Here is a 25,394-nt window from a genome sequence, read left to right on the forward strand (position 1 = left end):
CACACTGGCATATTCAAGACATTAGGAAAAAAACAAAGGATGGGATTAATAAGTGATGGCTATGAACTAGACAAAAAGGTATATTGTACCAGAGATATATGATAGTTAAGTACCCTGAGCCAAATAAAAACTGTTTAGCTTGTCAGCTCTTGCAACCTGTATTGCACATTCCAGCATTTGCTGCATTATAAAGCCAAAATACTGCATTGTATACCCTGAAGATTCCTGCTGTTTTTGCTCAGTGCAAATAGTGCACAGCTGTTACTTCAGCCACAGAATGGTTCATGCTTTTTATATATATGCATATTGTATGTATATGCATATATATCTAGATATCTGTCTACATCTACATAGCTATCTATATCTATCTGCTTATATTCACATAGCTACAGAGAGATATGTAATTCCTGAATGTTACATGGACCATTTAGTACGTGAAAACGTTACCATACAAATCTTTCACATCTGAGACATAATTGCATGGCTGTTTAAGTTCTGTAAATACAACTCTTCACTTGGGGCTGATACCCAACTGTGGATTTGTATTTCAAGATAAATCAGTCACCACTTTGCAATATATTTGTATTTTTGCACGATTTTTTTGATTCTTTTTAAAAGCAAAACATTGGTCATTTTCCTGCCATCTCATCTGGAATGTTTAATGAAAGATATTATCTGTACTAACAAAAAAAAATAAAATAAAATAAAAAAAAGGTAGGGGTGGACGGGTGGGCAGGCGGGGAAGAAGGCCTGCACAGGTAGATAATCTAACTCAAGTAGAAGCAACGTGTGACCTGCTAGGATTAGTATTTAATCTGTTTTATCCAACAGGACATTTTACAAAGGCTTAAAGACATTTCACCAGCTGAGAATGAAGATGAGCTGGAAGTTGGAGTTTATTATTCTTGGTAAGTCTGGTGGAACAGCTACTTCACTTTTTCAAATACTCTCAAAAGAAAATACTATACAGACACTTGGTACACAAAGCATCTTTACCTTAGGCTTTGTCTATACTTAAAAGTTTTGCCAGCTTAAGTTAAAACAGCAAAAAAACCAAAACAAAACAAACTCTAGTGTAGATGCAGTTATACGAGAATAATAGTACTTATTCCAAGATAGTTTATTCCAGGTAAGCGAAGCAAAATAAGCTGTACTCATATAGCTATTTTTACCCTAGGGCTTTTACTGATATAACTATTTCATGAAAAAAATCATATTAATAAATGACATAGCTATGCCAGTAAAACTTTTTAAGTGTAAACCAAGCCTTAGATGCCATCTGACGTGGGCTGGGGACAGCATTTGCTGACCATGTTTTAAATACCATTTAGTATGTTAAAAAAACAAATTTAGAAACAGTGGAGCTGCATTCTGATCTTATGCCCTTGTAAATCTAGAATAACTGTATTGACTTCAAAGAAGTTACTCTGGATTTGTACTAATGTAAATAAGTTCAGAATCTGCCCCATAATTTTAAAAGTTGCTTGAAATATGGCTTGGTCTTGTCTACCATGGCTGGTTGAAATTTGTTCAAACCAAATCAGACTAAGCTGATTCTAAACAATATTTGAAACTAAGTTCTCAGCCCAATGGGTATAGGACTTCTCTCTGGGATTTTATAATTGTTGCACATTAAGTCACACAAAGGTTTTGATTGTACTTATTTTGATTGATCCTATTTAAAAGAACAAAACCCAACCGAACAAAACAACCCAAAGCCTTCTTTCTCCACTGAAGAGGATTAGAGTAAGGACAAATCCTAAATTGTGTGTGCATGAATGAGATCAAATATTACAGGAAATAAAAAATATCCGGAAGAGTTTATTTATGGAGTTATTCCTTTAAAGGCCTGATCCAGTGCCCATCAAAATCAGTGGAAAGACTCCTATTGACTCCAAGTGATGTTGGGTCAGGCCCTTAGTTTGATGGAATGTAAACTGAAATCTACCTTAAAGTGCATGTTTTTTCATTGTTTAGATACTTCATGCATCTCAAAATCCAGCAATTTTACTCTCTCTCTTTTTTTCTGCAAAACAAACAAGGACTCAGGACAATATTTGCCTGAGTTTACAGATTTCATTTTCTGTCTAAAATATTTCAGAGACATTATTGAAGAACTATGTGCATGGACAGTATCTTGCTATACTTTTTCAACAGAAAATAATTCGCATTTGTTTAAAAAATAAACTATTGCAAATTATGGGGAAAATTCTGAGAGGTAAAGGTACTTATCAGGAAAGCTATGCCCACTGAAACAGAATCTCACTGCATTTACTATGGCTTTCTTCAAAACCCACAGAGAAACTAATCTACAGGTCCTCTGCAATAAGAAGCACAGAGAACTGAGGTCAGTGGGTCAGGGTTGCTATGCACTCACATAAATATGTATCTCATGGTCTCAAGGAACAGAAATAATATGTCAGGTTATATGAAGGGCCATTGCAAGTACAGGGGCGCATGCTAGTAGTACCTTTTCAACATATAAATTTACCTGGTTAGGAGGTGGTTATGTCAATTTCTCTGCCAGGTGACTGATGGCCTTTAAACCCTATTGTAATTGTGTTGTATTGATTTGGAATCTGTGATTAATATTGTCTTTATTGAGGGAGTTTTAAATATAAATTGCATCATTCATCTGTTTGTGAAGCCAAAAGACAAATGCTGCTGATATCTATTTATACTGGGCAAAACTGCGTCCTTTGCAATGAACTTTGCAGTCAGAGGCAGGGTGGCATGCGGGGGGTAAGGAGGCAGGGATCTTTCTTCACCCCAACCTTCCTCCATGCAGCTGGGTAGGGCTGCGCCTTGAGCTAGTTGGGAAAATTTCACAAAAATGGTACTGAGCATTCCAGACTGTGCTCCTACTCCGGCTGGTGCACTAAAACATTGGCCACTCGGGTGTTGCTCAGCCCCTGGCAGGATTGAGCCCTCAGTAACTAACGACAACAGGTGAGCCCGGCATAAGCCAAATCCCCTCTGAGCTGTGCCCAACTCTCACTTAAGCACTGCCTCAGGCCCCAGGCCTCAAAGGGCCTTTTCTTCAGCCTCACAAGGCTTTCCAGACCTCACCCTGCTTTCTTCCAAAGCCCCACTCTCCACTCCCCTAAGCCTTATATCTTAAAGCAAATTAGGAAATGAACCTTTGGTATAAATGGCCTGGTTTATATGCCAATAAATATGGCACTTTATTTATTATTGTAGTTTATTAAAAATGATTGGGGGGAAAAAAAAGAGAACGCTAGAAAATAATCCTTGCCTTATAAATGTGTGAGAGTTGACACAATAACTTCTAAAAACTCCTTGGGACTTCACCCTTTACTGTGTTAATATATAATTATTGATTTTTAAAATGACTTGTTATATCCTCCATGATCGCTAAAGGAGCCAATGAGGTCAGTCTTGTAACTACTTTTACAAGTAGGTAATAAAAATCCTTATGAAGTTGCATTGACAAGTAATTACTGGATATGTTAGCTGATGTTCAAAGTTTTTTTTTTTTTAAATTGTAATTGAACTAATGATAGCCACTTTTAAAAACTAGATATCCTCCCCTCCACTCCCACACAACCCCCTGGTGCCTGGACAATTAGGGCCTTATTTACAAAATTGCTGAGTACTTTCAATTCTCATATTTTAGGCTCTAAGCTGTGGCTAATTCCACACACCCCTTTAAAAATCATTTTGAAAAATGGTGAAATGGCTTATTTTGACATGTACAGTAGCAGAAAAGAGGCTATGGTTTCTAAATACATCTTGCAGAGCCGTACAGAAGGGTAACAATTCTTAATGCTTTATTGCAGTGCAAAAGCATAAGCAGCTTGGATATGTGGTGTACCAATATGCCACTTGTTAATAAGCAGAGACATGAATCACAAATATTCGGCTGTTTGATCACCAGGTTTTTAATTAATGTTTTGATGATCTCCAATAAGAATAAAGTCAGAACGATAGATATTGAGTAGATGCGACAGAGAAAAGATGCAGTGATTTTCTGTGTTACCTGATTTATATGACAGATAAACTATCAACTCATCCTGCTTCAGACACAGAAAGAGAGAGAGAGAGAGATGTATATTTTCTTTTTTATATATATCCTCTTGTAAAAAAAAAAGTCACTTAATTCAAAAGTGTATCTAAAATGTTCCCAAAGGACAGTGATGCAGGCAAAATAATTAAGGTTTAGAATGGTGGAACAAAGGTTTGTGGCCAGATTCTAAATGAAGTAGCTGTTCTAGCACTTGACCATGCAGTACCTAGTTTTCTTGAATAAATCAGGCTCTGTTCTCTAGGCTGGTGTCGATCCTTTACTTGTGCTCTTTGGGCCAGAGCTTCTTCTGGTGTAAATCGGCATCGTTCAGTTAAAGTTAAGGGAGCTATGCAGATTTACCCTAGCTGAGAATCTGGTCCAACAGATCTAGCCCTGCGACATCATCAAGCTCTTGTAAACTTGCACTGAGGAACAATGGCGCTAATCTTGTAAACTTGCTCCCCACCCCGTTAGCCCCACAGGCATTTTTGAAATCTTTTCATACATGCAGCAACTTGTTATTTACCAAATAAATAAATGAAATAAATAAAACAAGGAGAAAGCGCACCCTGTAAAAAAGAGAGCACAGACCTTCCACTAGAGAAAGTGGTAACTTTTCATCTCTATTTGCACTCACTGGTCCCAACATGATTGTGTGTCAGCATAATTCATATTAGAGTGCATGTTCTATTACCCAATTGCTACAAATGCCTCATTTTACATGTCTCTCTGCTGAAGGAGAAGGTCTGCTTGAGGGAAGGAGGGTAGTCCAGGCATGACAGATTGTAGAGACAGAGTTTCCTCTTGAAGAAATGAACCCATATCTTCATGGTTAATCTCACTAACAGGGTGTCAGAATCTGGTCTGTGAATAAAGAGAGAACCAAAGGGCCCTACAGCCCAAAATATTGTGGCTTGATTCCCCAAGGATCACCTCATCACCCACTGACTTGGATGGAATGGAGGGGGCTTAGCTCCTCAGCACTTTACAGAATCTGGCCCGCTGTGCTGTTTAAAAAAAAAAAAACAAGGCCGCAAAAATGTTGCACATATAGAGCCTGCGTCCATTGAAATCAATGGCAAAATTTCCACCGGCTTCAGTGTAGAGCAGGATTAGGCCTGTCAGAAGTCAACAGGAGTTTTGCCAATTGAGTGCCGTGGGAACAGGATCAGACCCCAGCCCCTAGTATTTGCTAATGTATTTTATGTCACAAAATGGATTTATTTAATTTATTTATTTATTAAGAAAGAGAAAAATTCTTGGTGCTGGAAATATCCATGTTTCCCCAAAGTGGAGTCTGATAGTAGTGCTGGACTCACACTGGAGGGACCACCCCACCTCCCCTACACTACGTAACTTCATTTAATAACCCTGATCTGGACTGTGCGATTTAACAGCTTCAGAGGAACCCAATGCTAATGCATTGATTTCACTTTAATAGAATTTTGTTGTCAATGGACAGGGCTTGGCACAGTGCGTGCTTCAGTCTTAACCCATCTGAAGTCTCCGTTCATTTCCAGTTGAGCTCCGTTCATTTCCAGTTGAATAGGTTAAGCAAAGACAGATCTCACTGTTCTCAATTCACTTTATGATCCTCCCATCATAAAAAATAATATCAGCACCTTGCTTTTCATGTCAGGACTACATTTGAGCTGCTATTCCCTATGCCCATGAGTAAATCCCGTAAAAGCCGCCCCGTTGTACTGTCGCTATTTTTCCTTGTGGATGATTGATTGATGGATGAGTGCTGACACTTCAATGAAGCTATTTCGACTGCCATCTCAATCCGATGATGTGAGGGGTCTATTTTCTGTCCATGCCTCATTACTTCAGAATGACATTCCTGGAACTTCATTTACTTTTTCCCTCCTTCCCTCAAGCGCCATATTTTTCCCCATCTAGGTTATGCATGCCATAAAAAAAGCAATTTGCTATTATATGTGGCATAAGGGCAACATGTTTCCTAGGAGGTAAATAACAAGGTCCCCCCTCCCGATGTTGAGTTTAGGGATCATGTCAAAATTTCCCAACCAATTCCAACATCGCCCACCCTGCATCGGAAATAAGGAATATTATAAATCGATTTAGATTCATTTTGCCATGGCTGCATTTTTATTTTATCCTTCAGCTTCTAAATAAAATAATTAAAAAGCAAAGCCCCAAATTGTCTTGAGTTTGAAAAAAGATCCACATCTCAATTTTGTGCCGAGCATACTTTAAATCTTTCATCTTGAGTAGCAGTTTACATCTTGATTCAGACTTATTTATCCTTTGAGAATAAGGAAATTCATTCTTTAAATGCAGTGATGAATTTATCTATTCTAGGTTGCTTTAGTTGTACAGCAAATGCTCAGCTAGAGTAAACAGAGCTGTGCCTGATGAGCTTGATTTTCCATACAGTACACTAGGTAATGTGAGGTTTGTAATATTAAAACATCCTGGAAGCTTTTCTGAGTTGACTTCGAACCCGATTTTAATCTGTGTAATACAGTATTCCCGTTAATAATAATGTATAATTAAGACATCCGTTAAAAATCCATAACGTTAATTTAATGGAGAAAATCTAATACAGTTCTATTGGAATTTTTACGTTAAATTAACTTTAACGGGCTTTTAATGGATGTCTTAATTAGATCTCATTATTATCATGAATATTCCACAAATTAAAATTGGGACCTCTAAGTTTTAATGAAAAAAGTTCCAGGAACAAATTTTAAATTGAAGCCCTCCCCTCCTACCCTACTGGGTTTCAGCTGATTTTAAAAGTAAGCTGTGCTTTGTGTAGTAATGGACAAGCCCAATAGACAGTACGAAGGCCAGATTCTGATCTCATTTGCAATAGCATAAATCCAAAGTAACCCCACTGACAGTAATGGAGATGAATTTGGTTCTTATTATATATATATATAAATATATATAATAATATATATATGATAATGCTCAATGATCTAACAATAGTGCTTTTGTTTAAAAATCACTCCATTGCATATGTCTTGTCATATGCAGTAATGGAGATTTAAAAAAAAATATATATCTGAGGAATAAAACAAACTGAAAATAATCCATTTTAAACAAATCTTTGGCAGCAACTTGGTTAAGCATAATTATTTGAACAACTTGCACAGAAGATTAACATTGTTCAGAGTTTTTTTGGCTCAGAATCTGGTTTAACTTAATAATTCTTCTACTTACTGTGATGTATTGATCCCTAGTGCAATGACTGGATTGAGCAACCCAGGTGCAACAGTAATAGCTGCACTGAATAGAAACATTTCCTTTAGACAAACGATCCCAAAGGGGTTATAAATAGGGAATGGACATTACCATGAAAAGCAAAGCTTCCAGTGTGACGGCATCTTGTGTAGCACACTTGGACATTAAACTATGAAGAAGTATACTTTTTTTTTTTCCTGTCAAGTGTTACAAATTGATGAAATAAGTACATCAGTGTTCTCAGTCATTATCTTACTTCAGTGGCACTTTGTTTTAGTGACAGCAAAAAGGGACAGTGGAGACTAGACAGCCCCAGTGCAGTTTATCAATGAAAATCTAATATCGTCCATAAGCAGGGGAGTGGAAATCAATACTTCATTACCAAATTGTTAGTGAAGATGAAGAAGAATAGCTGGAGTGTTTTTGGCAGTCTTCTCGGTCCGGGTTGTCGGGAGTTCAACGTCAGGAGTGGAGTGACGCGTGGAGACGGGCTCAGTGCAGGAAGCCTGGGCTGGAGAGCTGGAACTAAGGCATTTGTCCTGTAATCAGAATAATAATATGTATGTATATATTATGATACTTGAAATCATGAATCTAGGTTTTATCAAATATATATGTTTCTCAATAATTTCCCAGCTTCAGTTTCTGTGACATCCCAGAACAATTCAGAGGCTCTCAGACGACAGAGATTGACCCAAAAAACAAACAAACAAAAAACAGATAATTAAATCCATTTGTGTCCTGGGATAAGTGTCTGTAGCTCCAAATGAAGTCGAGTTGTTGCAGCTGCTTATGCCATATCTGAATCTGGCCCACTAAGTCCATCACCCTGCATGTCCCAAACATGTACTAGGCTTGCCATTCTCTAGTAATGAGTATTATCCGTTCAGTATAATGAACCTTGTGTTACTCTGATGAAAGGGATGTTGTAAGATCCAGGCTGAATGGATATTTTGGTATCCACTTTGCCTTTAAACAGGCCACCATCATGTTATTTCTGGTCATTCCTGGAAATAATGCTCCCTTCCCACAACCCAGCTCTCTACTACTAAAACCGTGGCTCTTCCATGAAAAATAAATTCTGCCATCCCACAGCTACTGAACACACTAAGTGGCTTATTTTGTGATGTGGATAGGGATAGAGTGCTACTTTTACCTAATTTTAAATTATGGGTTTAAAAGTTTAATTCAAATTTGAGTGCTTTTTGGCTTATGTCCCGGGACCAAGAGACTGAGAAAAACAGCAGACAAAAAACACAACAATGCAAAAATAAGGTGAAAAATGAAGCAGAGAGAGGGTGAAAAAAGGATCATCAAAAGACAGAGAAACGTGTTCATGAAAAAAATACAGACTATTCAAGGCCCATGTACTCTGCAGCAAGCAGGATGAAATTATGTGGAATCGTTCCTTAATCTGGCTCAGCAGACTTCAAAACCAACGGTAGCTTCATTTAAATTAAAAATAATATGAGATTTTTCAATAAATTCAATCTGAAAATGAAAACTACCAACAGTAGAGTAGACTCCTTGTTATTTATTTTGATATTCAGTTTGTTTTACAACCTCCTCATGTTTTCAGGGGAATTCAGAGTTTTGCATTGACCATGCACAACCGCAATGGAGAAGTTGGTAGGAGAGAAGCTGGAGACTGCTGCAGTGGGGAGGGCACCCAAGCTTTCGGCACCCAAGAATGCACAATAAACAGTCAAGACGGTGGGTAAGTACAGTAGGTAGATATTTTCACTAAAATGATAAATGCTGACAATGGTTAATGTTGACATTTTAAAATGTTGTCTTTAGATTTCAGAGTCAACATTCCACTGAGGTGAATGGGGTAATTCACACCTTGCAGGGCTGATGTTTCAGGTGGCTTTCTCACTGAAGGACAACACTGCCTCAATTTACTCCTGCTTCACATTTTCAGGGTTTTCTTCACAGAGGAGAGGGCTAGAAACATAACTATTTAAGAGGTCTTTCCATTGCTACAGTAAATCCACCCCTTCCAGACAATAGCTAGGTTGACAGAAGAATTCTTTTGTCAACCTAGTGGTTTCTACAGTGGGGCTTAGGTTGGCTTAACTGCATCTCTCAAGGATGTGGATTTTTCATACTCCAGAGCAATGTCACCAGTTTTAGATGTAGACCAGGCCTTAAATTCTGCAGTAAGTAAGAGGTGGATTCTGTGGCAAATTTTACAACTGCAGAATCACTGAGCACAAAGGAACCGGAGTACGTACGTGGCACTCAAACCGCATCAACTTGTGCATCAAGCTTTTGGAGGGAGTTTTCTAAACCTAACCCAGAATGAAACTCACTTGTGGCACTCTACTTAAGCCTTTTGTTAGGGCTGTGTTCAGATCCATAGTGGATCTGAAGTGCAGGATGTCTACATACCTCATACAAGCTGGGGAGGCAGTCTCTGGATTGGCCCGATACTGGCCAGAGTGGAGCATGCTTCCAGAGAATATTGCTCTCAATGCAGGCCGGGGCAGGACTTTGGGAATTTAGTCAGTGTTGTCTGAATCCCCATACAGTGCAGACGTGATGAATAAAGGTAATTGTTTATGCATTTCAATATCAAGTCTCAGAGAGAAACAGAGTGTCATTAGAGAGTGCAACAGTTGACTGGAGCATAAGAGGTTGGTTTTCAAATGGTATTCGTTAGGAAAGCGATGTTGCTGCCTGGACATTTATTTTAGTGTGGCTCAACTTTCAATATCAAGAAAGGTAAAGTGTGTAACTTTAATTATGATCTAAAAATTCCTTTGGTGCTGTTCATCATGCTGGTCTTGTGCAGCATATGTGAAGCATCAGATGCAAAGACATTGAGACTTTGCTTTTATTTAACGTTAATTATCAAGCTGTCAACAGATGTAAAAAGTTATATCTATTTTAATGCAGCTGTGTCAGGACTCAAAATTCCTTCCAGTAAGCACCTTCCCACTCATAGAGCAAACACCCTCCCTCTCATCATTTGAATCCCACCATAAATCTTCTGTGAAGCTTTTTGAAGAGCAGTTCTTCTGTGTGTCTGCAATTTGAGACTGGACAGTTAACCCTTTGTCAACAGCTAAGGGCTCTGTGTGTGTGTATGGACTCAAAACTGCTCAACTGTTTATCATAGGCCCTACACTTCCCTCAGTTCCATGCACTAGGCACTGCACTTTATTTGCCTCTCTCATCCCAATCAAAAGTTATATTAATTGTACTGCAGTTTACATCCAGCTGGTATGATTGAATGTGTTGCCTATGCTTTTCACATCAAACCCTTTCCATTGGAATTTATATCACAAATGGTTTGTCAGGACCTATGGAAGAACTATGGCCCTCCAGACCCAATAGGATGATGGCAGACTCATCTGTTTACCATTTTTCCTTATAGTTTCAGGACTTTGTTAAAATAGTTTTATCACTGCTTTATCAGTTGGATAATAATAATAATATAATATAATATAATTAATTAATAATGCTTAGCTCTTATAGGACCTGATCTGCCCATTGAAGTCCGTGGAAGACATTGACTTCCATGAGTTTTGGATCAGACCCATATAGTGCTAAAAGAGTTGGATATAAGATGCTAATTTGCAGCACTACAGAAAGACACAGGTAATTGCTATGGAGTTACCAAATGTTATTTCTAGATGTCATTTTTTACCTATTTTTGTTACACTTTTATGGCAGCAGAAAATCTGTTCCTTCAAGCATAAATGTTCATATGTACAATATCCAACTAGTAAGAAAGAAGAAATCTGGGTAAATTTTGCTTGATGTAAGACTCTTTTGACAACTAATGATAATATTACAGACTCTAAATGCTGTATGGTTATCCATAATTATAACTGAAGGTATGTCAATCTAAATAATATGCTACCGTAAATTATTTATGCTGATTATACAAAGCATTTCCTCTATCTAAGTTTTGTCTGCATATCCATAGTAAAGCCTAATAGCAGGAGTAGCCTTCCAGAAGGGCATTTAACAGCACACTACAGTTTCATAGAACATATTTTAGTTTACAAAACAGAAATTCTTGTATGATCAGCAAAGATGGTTAAGGGTTAAAATAATTATTATTAGTGCAATATTTTGTAATAATATTTTACATTCATTTAAGTTATGTTTCAACTCCCACTGAAGTCAAATGCAGAGACTCTCAATGATTTCATCGAGATCAGATCCATATTGCACTTCCTCTTAAGTTTCCTATAGTGCTTCTGAACTACATTATATACATGATGAAAGTGGCAATCAACTACTCCATAACGCCCCGAGGGGAGTATGAGGAGAGGTGAGATTTTGGTGAAGGATATCAGGGCAACTCACCACTGATCTTTAATCTCCATGCAGAGCAGACAGGGCCTTGGATATTAAATCTTTGTGACATCATACACACAGACACAAGGCCTTGGATACTAAATCTTTTGACCCTCCACCTCCCCCCCCCCAAAATGGGAGATGCACATGGCATCATTTATTTAAAAAATTGTTTGCTGCCCATGATATAACTATCAGAATGAGTGACAAGACAAAGGAGAAGAAATGTGTTCTACAGCCCAGGAGATACTGGAATGCTTCAGTCTGTATGCAAAGGACACTACGGACAACAAACACGTAGGGGATCTTGAGTTCTTGTTGATTGGGATTAAGGGAGCTACATTTGAAAGACACTTGAAGGACATTAAAGTTGCATCCATTTGAGAAGAATCTTTCTAGAAAATACAGCTTTAAGAGGATGGACAAAAGTCCAGAGGATTTCAATACCAAGATCATCACAATTATAGATCATGGTCAGATCCAGTTTGGAAATCACCATCTCTCTGTTAAAATCAATGAAGTTATGCTGATTTACACTAGCTAAGGGTCTGGCCCATTAATTGCAAACATAAATAATCTCTTTGAAATGCATTAGATTGAATTTTTTCTCTTCCATTTTCTGAGTTTCTCTTGTTCTGATTTCAGTGGAAGCTTTGCTATAGATTTCCCCACTTTGACTCTGATTCAACAAAGCGCTTAGGCATATGCGTAAGTATTTTACCGAATGGGGGCATTTGTGACCAGACAATACAAGCTTGCAAAAGCCATTAAGTTCTTTGTCAGCTTCTGGTCAGGAAGAGGCTGGAGCACTGGGCTGAGAGTCAGGAGGCCTGGGCTTCTTGCGAATGGTTTGGAGCAAATCACATCCCTTCTCTGTGCCTCTGTTTCTCTTCCCACCTTTTGTCTGACATGTCTGTTTAGACTCCAAGTTTTTGGCGGTAGGGACTGTCTCTTACTATGTGTGTGTCCTGGGGTGAAATCAGAAGTCAGTGGAAGTTTTGCCATTGACTTCAAAGGGACCAGGATTTCACTCCTGATCTCATCTGGGGCCTTTAGGTGCCACTAGAATATAAATGCTAGTTAACAAATAAATAAAAATACACCTGACATCTAACAGACACAGACAAAGAAATACCCTGACATTTGACTAGTCCCCCCAATCACTTGTACAGGAAAGAAACACATGGGTATGTGCAAGGATTGCAAGCTTGAAAAAAAAAGAAAAAGGCAACATAATTTAATTTGTTGTTGTTTCCATAAATAAGGCATAGTCATCAATTTTGTGGTATATTTGAGAGCAGATGTTATTGACAGCATGTTCCTGGAGACAAAAAACGTGTCTTTTTGGCTAGTTGCTGCATTTTCTAAAAAATTAAATTGTTCACTGTACAGGGCACCATCTGCCCTCTCTGGAAGATACTTAGTTGCTGGCAGCTGCATTGAAAATGTGCACAACAAAGTTGAATTCTGGTTTCTTTTCAACTAGCAACTGTCAATACAGGTCACAATAAAATTGTGACCTTTTCTGGGTGCTTTAGGTTAGATCTCATGCTTCAGTCTAAGTGTTGGTATTAGTCTAATGGGTTATACAGTAAAAATAAAAGGGCTGCACCAAAAGGTTCATGAGACACTGGGTGCCTTGCTACATTTTGAAGTACCTTAAGCAGCTCAGGACAGGAGTATGCTTTAATGGTGAATTACAAAGCCAAACTAAAAGGGAAATGACAAAGAGAGAGAGAGAGAGAGAGAGAATACAGATGGTTCAGGCACTGGGACTTGGGAGGTCTGGGTTCAAGTCCCTTCTCTGCCACAGACATCTTGTGTGACCATGGGCTAGTCACTTAGGCCCAGATCCTCAAAAAATATTTAGGTGCCTATGTCCCATTAATTTCCCCTAGTCTTTCACTTCCCCATGTCTAAAATGGGAATAATAGTACTTCACAGTCACATGTCACAGGGTTGTGGTGAGGATAAATACATAAAAGATTGTGAGGCACTCAGATATGACCGTCATGGGGGCCATAGATAGAAAAGTGAAATTTCAGGTAAATGTAGATTTCTTTGCTGATCTTCCCCTCTGACCAGGATGTGTGGGGACAGTGGGAAGGCACGGTGATAAGTTTTAACAAAGGGTATGTCTACACTGCATGGAAAAACCCGTGGCGCCAAGTCTCTGAGCCTGGGTGCATTGACTTGGCTCATGGGGCTCGGGCTGTGGGTTTAAAAATACCAGTGGAGATTCCAGCCCAAACAGGAATGGTTCCACTGCTATTTTTTGTCCCACAGCCTGAGCTCCACAAACCGCAGTCAACTGATCCAGAATCTGAGACTCAGTGCATTGTAGACATACCCTCAAATTATTAGAACAATAATCTCCCTCTTTCCTGTCACCCACACCTTGCTGGGAAAGGTTCTTCGTATTTCCAAGTTTGCTCACAATAGCTCAGAATGGAACACCACACAGACATTTCTCTGAAAAAGCAGACATTGTCAGAGCTGTGAAAAAACTCTCGGAGTTTCAGAGTAGCAGCCGTGTTAGTTTGCGTCACCAAAATTTAGCATAAATATTTTAAAAAAGTTTTGTGAAATTTTGTAAGTTGCACAACATTTTATGTAAGATCAAATTCTAGCTAATTTTCTTCTGATGATTTTCATGTTTTCTGTAATGACAGCAACTGCTGCTATCAAAGTAAAATACGAAAATAGCCCGAGCCAATTATAACACCCCTGAAAATCAGCAGAATTTTCATATATCAAAGGATTTGCTTAAGTTCAGAGAAAATGAGTTTGCCATGAAGTTTGTGAATTCCAGTCAGTTTAAATTGTTTGTTTCAATATCTTTCTCAAAAAGTTTAATTGTAACAGAATCAGAAGGTGCTTTCAAAACAAAAAAACTCTTTCTTATGGGAAACACTTGCAAAACTACATAGTTGAGAAATTGCTATTTTAAGGTTTTATTTTTTGTTTTTTTTTGCAAATCCAGCCAAAAGCTGAAATTTGCAAGTTTCACTTTTGAAATGAAACTTTTCACTCAGTTCTATTCGTAGTCTTCTCACTGACTCCTATAGTTGGTATTCAAACTACCCAGTCAGGAAGTCAGCAGTGATTATTGACACAACCTATGTGCCAACTTATCACCGCTCTTGATCCTTCAAACATTTATGTGTGCGCTCAACTTCACACAGGCAAATGGTCCTGCTGAGCTCAGATGTTTGCAGGATCAGAGCCTTAGGGTGGGAGTCACCAACGTATCTAATTGCCTAAATACCTTTATGAATCCCACCCTGAAGAGTTTAAACAGGGATCTGGAAGACTTCTTAAATCACTCACCTTGCCTCTTCAGATTATATTCTGCAGGATGAACTAGTCAGCAGTGCAGGGGGATGACTACATTCATTAATGCAGAACACACTACTTTTCTCTTTCTTTTGGAGAAAGCCTGTACATAGAAACCTCCCCACCTTAAAAAAATAGTCAGTGTGCTCGCTGGCTCTTGAGCAAATACAAGTTAAATCACCGACCCTGTGTGCCAGAGCTGCACATACTTTTCCACTGCTGATTTATCTGCAAAATATACCACATGCCAGTTGCTTGAATTAGGATCCTGGGGAGAAGGGAATCATTAGAGACTACGAGAAAGCCCAAAGCATAAAGAAAACTTCTCCTTTTGACTCCTCCTCACAGGCCTGCTTTATTTCCTTTTCATGCGCTGACAGTGCTGATGAGACAATAGATGGTACAACCCCAAGCAATTGCTTTTTGAGTAATATCTTTCGGGACTGAAAAGCTGACCATACTTTTTGGCTTCCAGCAAGGCCTAGTGACCCAGTATTATAATATATTTGGTGATACTGGTGGGCATCAAGGTTAGTCAGGGTTGGACATTTCATTCCCCATATGTTTCCTTTTGCTAAAAAAGTGCCTTGAAAAGCCAGGTAAATTAGACTTGGAGAAAGGGACACTGCATCTTTGAGTAATGAGGCTGGGAAACAGGGAACACATTTTCCACTAGCTCACGTCTCACTGTATGGCATTCCGATTTCATGACACTTCATAATAAATCATTGCTTATCACTCACATGGGAACATAACATGGCTCAAGTTAAGATTCGTTAGTGATTGTAAAGAAGAAACATGAATTGCTCTGTATCAGGGCTTTTTTGATCATCTTTCTGTCCACAGCAGGCATTTTTTTATATCCTTATATTTACTGTAACTGTTGTTTAAAGCATAAATAAAAAGGAAGGAAAGAGCAGAAAATATGAATAATGAAAATAAATTTATTTGTCTTATTTATGTGTTTATGTAAGCATTTGGCAATTACTTTGCACAGCAGTTTGTATCCAGTGTCATAGACTGCTGCACCAACAGAAGTTTTGGAAGCTGGAAAGGGTAGTTTGTTTTTTTTTAAAAGCACGAAATGCCAATACATTCATCTCCTGGGGCTGGGGAAGAAGGTTCTAGCAGGCATATAAGCCAGTCTCTTGACTAGCGTTTGCATCATGGGCTCAGCCACAATGAAATGCAATGTTAAAGACAAAGAGGCTAATTCTCCCTTGCGCTCTGGCCCCTTTACGCTGTTCTGGCAGCATACAGGGGACAGAACTCGTCCTGCTGGTGTAAACCTGCTGGAGTGGCTTTATTATTTTTGGCTCCTCTCCTGGGTTAGGAGGCCTGCTGGGGGCAGGCCAGGAGTGGGAAGGGAGGAGAGGAGGCGAACCAGGAGGAAGGGTGTGTGTGTGTGTGTCAGGGGGGAAATGGCTGGAATGCTCTGTGCTAAGCCCATTCTCTGCTTCCTATGGCCCACTGGGAGCAAGGAGAAACAGAACTCCTGCTGGTAATAGCTCACCTTAAGTGAGCACTCTGGTTACAGTGTGTATGGTAACACCCATTGTTTCATGTTCTCTATGTATATAAATCTCCCCACTGTATTTTCCACTGAATGCATCCGATGAAGTGAGCTGTAGCTCACGAAAGCTTATGCTCAAATAAACTGGTTAGTCTCTAAGGTGCCACAAGTCCTCCTTTTCTTTTTGCGAATACAGACTAACACGGCTGCTACTCTGAGAACAGAATTGAAACTAGCTAGGGTATTGGAGGTACAACAGGGGTTTAAAAGTACCTTTGCTTTATCCTCTCAGATTGTGCAAGCTCAGGAATGGAGAAACATAGAATAGAGGGCCAAATGGTCCAAATTCTATAAATATCCTCAACTCTGGACTGGGCTGCCCTCCTTAATTCTCCAGAGATGGATTTTCATTAACCTTCCAGGCACACGGCAATGCAATCCTTTTTCTCAGGAATTCAGGAAGGCAGAATTTCATAGGTGAAGGGGCTATAGACTGAAAGGTGATATTGGTAGGATCTTATAGGTAGAGTGCTTATATTTTAGCGAGAGAATCTATTAACTGGAAAATGTGTAACTGAAAACTTGATAAAATATTACAGAGCTGGTTGGAAAATGGGAAACAATTTTCATAAAAATGTAACCAAAAAATTTAGAGAGACAAGGTGGGTGAGGTAATATCTTTTATTGGACTAACTTCTGTTGGTGAAAGAGAGAAACTTTCAAACTACAGAGTTCTTCTTCAGGTCTCTCTAATATCTTGGGGCAATCAGCTACAACAACACAACAAACACAACATATTTGTCTCTCTTTTACATTCAAAATTTTCAATACTCAATTAAAAAAAAATTGGTGTAGATTTTGGGAAGGGCCTAGAACTCTGGGAAAGCACCAGAGTAATCAAATTAAGTATATATTTACCACAACTATTTCTCTAGGTTATTTCCCTTTAAGTAAGTCACTATTCACTTTGTGCAATTGGTCAGTTAAGCCACATGGTATTTTTATTACTCCCTGATTGGATGACTCCCAAAACCACAAAGAGCTTTCAATATGGTTGCCAGATATATAGGTGTGGCTGCTCATGTGAATAAATACTTGCATGATTTCTTTCCACAAACATTCTCATGCACAAAAATTTGCTTACTATCTTTCTTTAATTTTAGTTAGGTGCATCTATGCAAATATTTTAGCACCATTTGCCCAGACCTAATATTGAGCCAATATCAAACTAGGCCCTGATTCTGTAAACACTTATACTTCGCTTCTATGAGTAGTTCTAAATAAAATCAAAGGGACTATTCACAGGAGTAAAGGTAAGCATTAGAGCTGGGAGGGAAATGGATTTTCCAGTTTGTGGGAAATTCCACAAATTCTGGTTGTTTTTTTTTTCCCATTCTGAAATGGAAGACAACAAAATGATTTCCCACGAAACAAAAGTTAAAAGAAAAACACATTGTTTCAGATCTATTGAAACATTTGTTTTGATAAAATCAAAACATTTCATTCTGATTTTTGACCTTTAACTTTTTATTTTTTATTTAAAACAATGCAGTTCTTTTCAAAAAGCTAATCTGAAACAAACAAACAAAAAATCAGAATGTTCTATCCTGAAAATGTCAAAATAAAGTTGATATTATTAAAATGTTTTAGTTCATTTTAAAATGAAATTTCGTCAAAACTGAGAATGTTTTTGAAATGTTTCAATTTGAATGAAAACAGCACTTTTTTGTTAAAAAATAATTTCAACAAAAATATTCCCACCAGCTCTAATAAGCATGTTCATAAGTGTGAGCAGGATCAGGGCCTTAATTTGATATCAAATATCATATAGCATGCGGTCTGATCCTCTTTACTCACACAAGTAATCCCAGTGACCTGTGGGAATAGTTGCATCAATAAGGATTACACATGTGCAAAAGGGTTTACAAATTCAGGCTCTTGATTCTTCAAGTCTCTCTACCTGACATTCAGTAGGACCAACATTTGGGGATAACGCTTGAGGTAGTCTTTGATTTCTGGTGCTCTTTCTTGGACTCAGTTTAGCTCCCTGTGCTCATGTTCTAGTTCTTCTGGGATTTTCCCCCTGGGCCGGGAAAGTCTTCTATTTTCATATATAGCAGATTTTATATAAGGACAGTTAAAAATATGAAATACATGCTACGTTTCTAAAAAGAAAAGGCGATTTTGCTTTCTAATCTGTTAGTGCGTATGCTATATAATGTGCTATATATTACTTGAGCACCTGTTGCCACAAGCTGGTGGTCGCTTGTACACAGAAAGATTTGATGTGCAAAGAAGAGATGTGCAGTTTTTCCAATGCATCGTGACATAAGGTCTGATCTGATCTTACTTACACTGGTGTAAGCTCCTGTGTAGTCAACAGAGATACTCTTGATTTACTCTGGTTTAATTCAGAAGCAGACCCAAACAAATTCCCTGTAATTTTTGTAAGGGGTACTGTCTCTATCAGCATTCTTAATTTACCCCCCTGGAACTGAAGATGCCATTAAAAGAGCATCATATATTACCCCACCATCTCATGTTTTATCTTCAAGAAGATGAGGAATTACAGTAATTTTTATTTTCCTGCAAAAAAATGGTTTAAGAACAATCATGTGTTGAGCCCGGGACCAGGCAAAGTATTGTCAAAATGTTAATTCCATCACAAACCATGGCGGGGTTAAAAACAGATATTGAAACAGGGGAAAAAATATTTGACAATGCTGTTAAGGCAACTTCGCTAACGATTTTTGAACAACCTCCAACTGAGGTCTAAATGTCTGCAATATCCATAAACAACTCTATACTGTCCAATTAGGGAGACAAAGACATAGAGTCCTGTCAGGAAGATTTGCATGGCTAAGTGTCTGAGATCAGAGAGACGATGAGGGATCGTTCGGAGTGATGGGGGATGCACAGAACGGATGACTATCATTACGATATTACAGAGACTTACACCTTCCCAATTACTGGCAGGATTCATTAATTACTGCTGCATTTCGCTAATAGAATCCTCTCTCTTTGCCTTATCGCTGCCTTCCCTCTGTCTACGTAAACCCACAACTCAGCAGTCGATCACCTATGAAAAATTACCCTGTGTAGCTTCTCGTGGCCTATTTCAAATGAAAAGGCAATTGAGTAAGAAATAAAGAACAAAAAAAGAAGGTTTGTAATGCAGATGTGTAGGAGCTGCAGAAGCAGCATCATATGGGTTTAGAATTCTTGGGGGTTTTTTTGGTTTTTTTTTTGTCTGAACTGTTGGAGAAAAGTATCTGTGGTAGCTGCAGAGAGAATGCTTCATAGTGGGTTTAAAAGCACAATGAAAGCATTTTGCCCAGACGCGCGCACACACACACACTGTAGGCAGATTGCAAAGTGACAATTACTTAAGGCCTGCTAGGCTGAAGTTTCACAACTAAGACTGGTGAATATTACACGGACTTGATGCCATTGCAGTCGACTCAGCCCCATTAAAGATAATGGTGTGAGCATTTCCATGCTGTCATCATGTTACTATCAACAGCATTATCAGTATCAACTGCTTTTACAATTATGCACAATGGCTCTTCCCGCACAGAGATGTAGCAACCACCAAACTCGTTTTCTTTTTAAATACACTGAACAGAGCATAGATTTCAATCCTTCATCTGTTCACAGATGAAACAACATTTCCAAATCATCACTGATAGCATTTTTTCCCTTCCATTCTAAGGACGGCCAACTGTTCTCAGTGATTTCTATTACATTTCCTACCTATTATTTCATGTAATGGCATTCCTTAAATTTTAAATTAGCTTTGAAGAATAAAAATAATTGAATTCCTGCTGTTTTGTGTACATAGAGGGTGACAGGAGCTAATGTGATAATTTAAACTGTAAATGAGTCTTCACTTTGTGTTCATTAATTACAGCTAATTACTGAATTACAAACCTTCTTGGTTAGGCACTGTTATGTATTCATGTAGCATGTTGGATCTCCAGCTGGTAGAAAACTGTTTTATAGACTTACAAGCTGACACACCAAGCTACCTCTGAAACAATTCAGCTTGAAAAATAAAGGAGGTGTATGTGGGGGGGTGGGGTGGGGGGGGTGGTGGTGGTGGTTTGTAATTGCTACCGTTCTTTTGAATTAAATGAATGATGAGAAACAGTGCTTCGAATGTGAACCTTAGGGAGAGAGGATCCAGCACACGTAATTATAACCATATATGCTATGGCGGGTAGGGAGAAACCCATATAATTAATGTGTGTGGAGTAAAGTGCCTGATTCTGCTCTTTTTTTACACTAGAGTCACTTCATTGACTTAAACGGAACTCCTTCTGATTTACACCAGTGTAAATGCAATGAGGATCAAGCCCTTCAAATATGGGTCCAATCTCCTAGCACACATTCTTCAGCAAGGTTGGCTGCAATATAGAACTGAAGAGCCAGCAATGCGTTACCAGGCGTTCAAGAGCTACATTATGGTCCATATGTAACCATATATTACATATCCATTGTACTGGCTCATATGTGATAGCGTATCATAATACTGTTGGGGTGACTTACTCAGTATGGTTTGGATTTGATGGTGTTGTCCAAAGAAATGTTTAGCACATCCCATGTCTGCTGATGTTCCATATTAAAGCCAAGTGTACTAACCAAACTACCCTACCATGCAAAGCAGGTGAGCATGTGAGATTGTGGGCAACAGAACACTGAGAATATCACAGCGACAGAAACTGCCATACGAGCATCACAAGTTACAGTATGTGGTGTCTAGATGCAGTACTGTGATGACAGGCAAATAACAATTAAGATACATAGACAGATGCCCATTTTCTTAGCACCAGCTTTTTTCACCTAGTTTTGGATGCTTTGTACCCTTTTAATCTAAACACACACATTTCCTCCCCGCCCCCCGAAATCTGTATTTACTGTGTAATGATCCCATCAAATGTGTCATGGGCAGGGCACACGCACCATTTTAATCCAGCCACTGCACATGTCTGAGAGAGAATGTCAGGAGTCTTTCCTGTGTAATCTCTGTACCACCTGGCCCACAGCAGCAGCAGTAAACCAAAGACAAAAAATCTGTGCTTTGCCCTCAAAATATATTGCAGGGGGGCAAGCCAGGGAAGTATTGTAACCCAGGCCTGTTTGGTGTGATGCTCTGTCCCCCTCTAGTGGCACCTAGCCCAGCTAGTGATTGATGACTCTGCTACAGCCTTGGCTAAGAGATCTGTGTCTTTTAGTTCATGCAATAGAGGCTCAAACACTAAACTGCAGAGATCCCAGGTTCGATCCCACCCGCCGATGACCAGGTGTGTGTGTGTGTCTGTCGGTGTTACAGTAACAGGAAACATTTCTTCCCTCTCCGGACTTGCAAATAGCCAGGTCAAAGCTACTTTGCAGCACACTGGCTTGAGGAGACATAGCTGGGCTTTGAATTCAGCTGCTGCCCACGATGATGCAATGTTCTATAACATGGCCAGAGCAACTTTTAATGTCTGAGTAATGAACTACTAAAAATAAAGCAGAAGCTCCTCAGCAGGTATAAAAATAAATAATAATACTTTGCACTTGTGCAGGGCAGTGCTGTTTCTCTAAATAAAGGTGAAGTGATTTGTCCAAGTTCAATCAGTGTCAGCCTCAGGAACACGTCACATGACCTTCCCAGGTCTCTTTCCTAGCCACTTTATCATGCTCTCTCTTCTTTAATGATCATGTACGCAAAAAACAAAATACTACAATAGAGGAACCAAAGATGATGTTGGCATAAATTCCTCCCTCTTTGTGGATAATTGCTACCTCTTGTCCTATGATGACAATAATGTACATTAATGTACTATTAGCGCCTTTCATTCCAGAGTGTGCTTTATACAGGAATTACTTTACTCACCATCACTGAAATGCCACCATATCTCGGGTAAACATGGTAACTCACTTTTATTGTGTCACTGAAAAATGGCACCTCAGGTAGAACAGGGCAGCTCAGCACCATACTGGGGCATTGGTTCAACAATGTGTCAGAGGGAAGAGTGCTATTCACTAGGTTAACTAACACCATTTCTTAGAGGTGTCCCATCAAAGTTGTTTTCATGTCCAGCCCTGTTTTTAGTTTTAAGCCTCGACATGGTAACAATCTGCAGGCCATTCAACTATGTACTGAAGCTGGAATTTCAAAGTTGTTCCAGGGGAGTTAGATGCCTAACTCCATTTGGATGGGTGGCATTCCTATTCCCCCAAGGCACTTTTGAAAATCAGAGTCTAGCCGCCCTCATAAGAAGTTGAGCAACTGGAGAGGAATGACTCTCTCTCTCTCTCTCTCTCTCTCTCTCTCTCTAAGGTTTATGAGACTACCACTGTATTTTATATAAATATATTTTAGGATATGCAATGAGTTTGTAATGGTGCTCACTGGAATTACTAATTCTTGACATAGTGCTTTGGGAATGATGATGAAAAATATAGTACATACTTAACTACCAACTTTGTGTAGCATCAGATGTAGCAAAATATGGAATCTTCTCATTGGTCACAATTACAGTTTGTGAGAATACCTACTGGTACTTACATGATTGTAGTTATGCTTCAGGGCCTGTCAGATATTTACTGGCCTTTCAAAAGTCTAAACTCTACTCTGAAGGTGACTAATATAATTTTAACTCACCACTTAGCTGAAACCAATTACATGATACATATAATTTGTTTTCTAGCTTAAGTACGGGGCTTATTCATACTGGTGGAGGTGCAAGAATTAGGCATGAAATATGTCCTTAAATATGAGCATTGTATCATCCATTTGTCATACTGGCACCTTTTTTGGTAGTATGGATAAGGGAAGAAACTGGGATGAATCGTACTGTATGTAGTTTGCACTAAATCTGCCCACTTGTGAACTACTCAGCTTCAGATCTGTGGACTTGCATCTTTGGGAGGAAAGCAGTAGAGAGAGACTGCCTTAACTTTCAAAATTTTATCTCTAAGAGCTGTTCCTTTAAGAATTCTGCCCCCCTCCCCAGCTTTAGTTTCCTGCAGGGGTTGTGGGGATGAAGGGGCTTAGGATAGAACTGCACTTCTATTCAAAAAGGGTTGAGTTGCTTTATGAGCATGATCCGCCAATCCGTAATCAAGGGTTAATTTCACAGCTCACTGCTTCATCTAGCATAATATCCATTCAGACTAATTAAATCTGTCTAATAATGTGAGTGTCTTTGTCTTTGTTCTTTCCATTCTTTGTTTTACACCCTTCACATCTCATCTCCAGAACTACACGCCATCACACTCTGCTTGACAAGCAGAATCCATCCCTAAAATTAAAACATTCCTGACCTATCTGCGATGACAAGGCAAGCGAGCTTCACAGCGCTGCGGCCCATGAAGGGAGCTGACACATTTGTTTTTAATTTCAAAAGAGTAGAAAGTGAAGATCTGACCCCGTCAATCAGGCCTCGTGACAAGTTTAATCATTGCTGCCCCACAAAAATCACGGCTAAATAGGAATGCAAATAATGTATCACAGGGCTCTTATAAATGCTAATCAAGGAGAAGTAATCAACTGACAATTTCACTGATCTCCTTTCTGAAGGAGTCAGTCAACGCACTGTCTCTGGACCACAAAGAGAAGAAAAGACAAAAGGCATAGATGCCGTTTCCCAAAAAAAGTCCTTTTTCAGGGTTTTTTTTTCCTTAAAAAAAGAAAGAGAACTCACTCTTTTTGATCCTTCTCCAAACTTTAAAGCGAAGCTGTTTCTCAGGAACTTACAGTTACATGTCAAGTGTACTTTATTAACAGTACCTTACAAGTGTAAAGGAAGCTCATGGAAACTTCTACTAAAATAAAAATCATCATTTGTCTTTGTCATTAATCCAGCTTCAAATTCTCTCACATCTTAAAGGATCCTGTCCTTGTCCATGGGCAATGCATATAGCAATATGTGGAGTTTTAGAAGTAGAAAGCTAATAGTGGGGATCACAATGTTTTAACTTTCTGCTTCCTCCCCCCCCCCCCCCCCCCAAACTTCTGCTTTGAACTTCTGATAAAAAGGCTATCTTAAAAGGGAACAAAAAGAACAGGAGTACTTGTGGCATCTTAGAGACTAACAAATTTATTATTGCTGCCACAAAGTTCTAAATCAGAAGAGCCTTCTCTTTTATGAACATTTAACTGTGGGTAAGGAACATAGGGTATACGCTTATGGCACACTTTCCAAACAGAAACTCCGCATAGCAGCAAATAGTAATCACTTGATTTCCTCCTTCCCCTCCACCTCTCCTCCTACCTCCGGGAGACAATACAAAAGAACCCGAGACAGTAGGATTTACAGGGTTTTCTGTGTTATTCACTTTTATTATTTGTATTGTGGTAGCTCCTAAAGGTACCATCAAGCATCAGAATCCCCTTGTGCTGGGCACTACTGTACACACTTATAACAAAAGGCCACTCCCTGTCCCATTAAGCTTCGAGCAGAGGGAGCTAAGCAGTACACTGCCGTCTAGACGAACAGCGCGTGACAAGCTCCTGTGTCTATCCTGCTTTGAAATGGGAGTAGATTAACGTGCATGAGGGAACTTTTAGTGCACAGTAGCACGGTCCACACAGACAGGGCATGACACCTTAGTGTGAGGTAGATATACAGCCCAGCTTGTCATGCACCAACTGTTCATCAAGACAAGACCAGAGTGTTGCCAGAAGTTGAGCTCTAAAGAATCAAGTTAAGTTGTCTAGAGGTTTTTGTTATTAAACTACTTTATTACATTGACACAATAGATCAAATGCAACAAGTATTTGAGGATACAACCAACACCTTCAGTAGAAACCAATATTAAAATTGTAGAGTGGCTAGAGCTGGGGGTATAGATTACCAGAGGGTTTTTGTTTGTTTGTTATTTTTCAGTTTTTGCTTGATGCTGGATTTGGCAGCCCATGGGAATTATATAGAGAACAGAGACAGCAGCAGTGCTGTTTCTCCAATCCAGACCTTGCCAGTGTGTCTCAGTCCTGATTTG

General features: G+C 39.0%; 1 protein-coding gene and 1 long non-coding RNA gene across 7 annotated transcripts in view; one reads left to right on the forward strand and one right to left on the reverse strand.

Moving 5' to 3' along the window:
• The first annotated feature begins 824 nt into the window (after window positions 1-824).
• LOC119567934 lies at window positions 825-24,089 on the forward strand. 3 transcript variants are annotated; one of them, XR_006285610.1, is made up of 5 exons: window positions 825-908; window positions 8,820-8,957; window positions 10,715-10,846; window positions 12,200-12,262; window positions 20,692-24,089. It is a non-coding gene; the product is annotated as an uncharacterized LOC119567934 (long non-coding RNA). The 3 variants fall into 3 exon arrangements; XR_006285608.1 differs by lacking the exon at window positions 12,200-12,262; XR_006285609.1 differs by lacking the exons at window positions 10,715-10,846; window positions 12,200-12,262.
• The window catches only part of TSHZ2 (teashirt zinc finger homeobox 2), a 262,531-nt gene continuing 241,018 nt past the window's right edge, over window positions 3,882-25,394 (reverse strand). For all 4 annotated transcript variants that reach the window (XR_006285605.1, XM_037915786.2, XM_043527511.1 and 1 more), the window contains one exon: window positions 3,882-7,779. The gene's annotated coding sequence lies outside the window, so the exon portion shown is untranslated. The remainder of the gene's footprint in view (window positions 7,780-25,394) is intronic.

Source organism: Chelonia mydas, chromosome 13 (assembly GCF_015237465.2).
Source record: "Chelonia mydas isolate rCheMyd1 chromosome 13, rCheMyd1.pri.v2, whole genome shotgun sequence".
Lineage (NCBI taxonomy): Eukaryota > Metazoa > Chordata > Testudines > Cheloniidae > Chelonia > Chelonia mydas.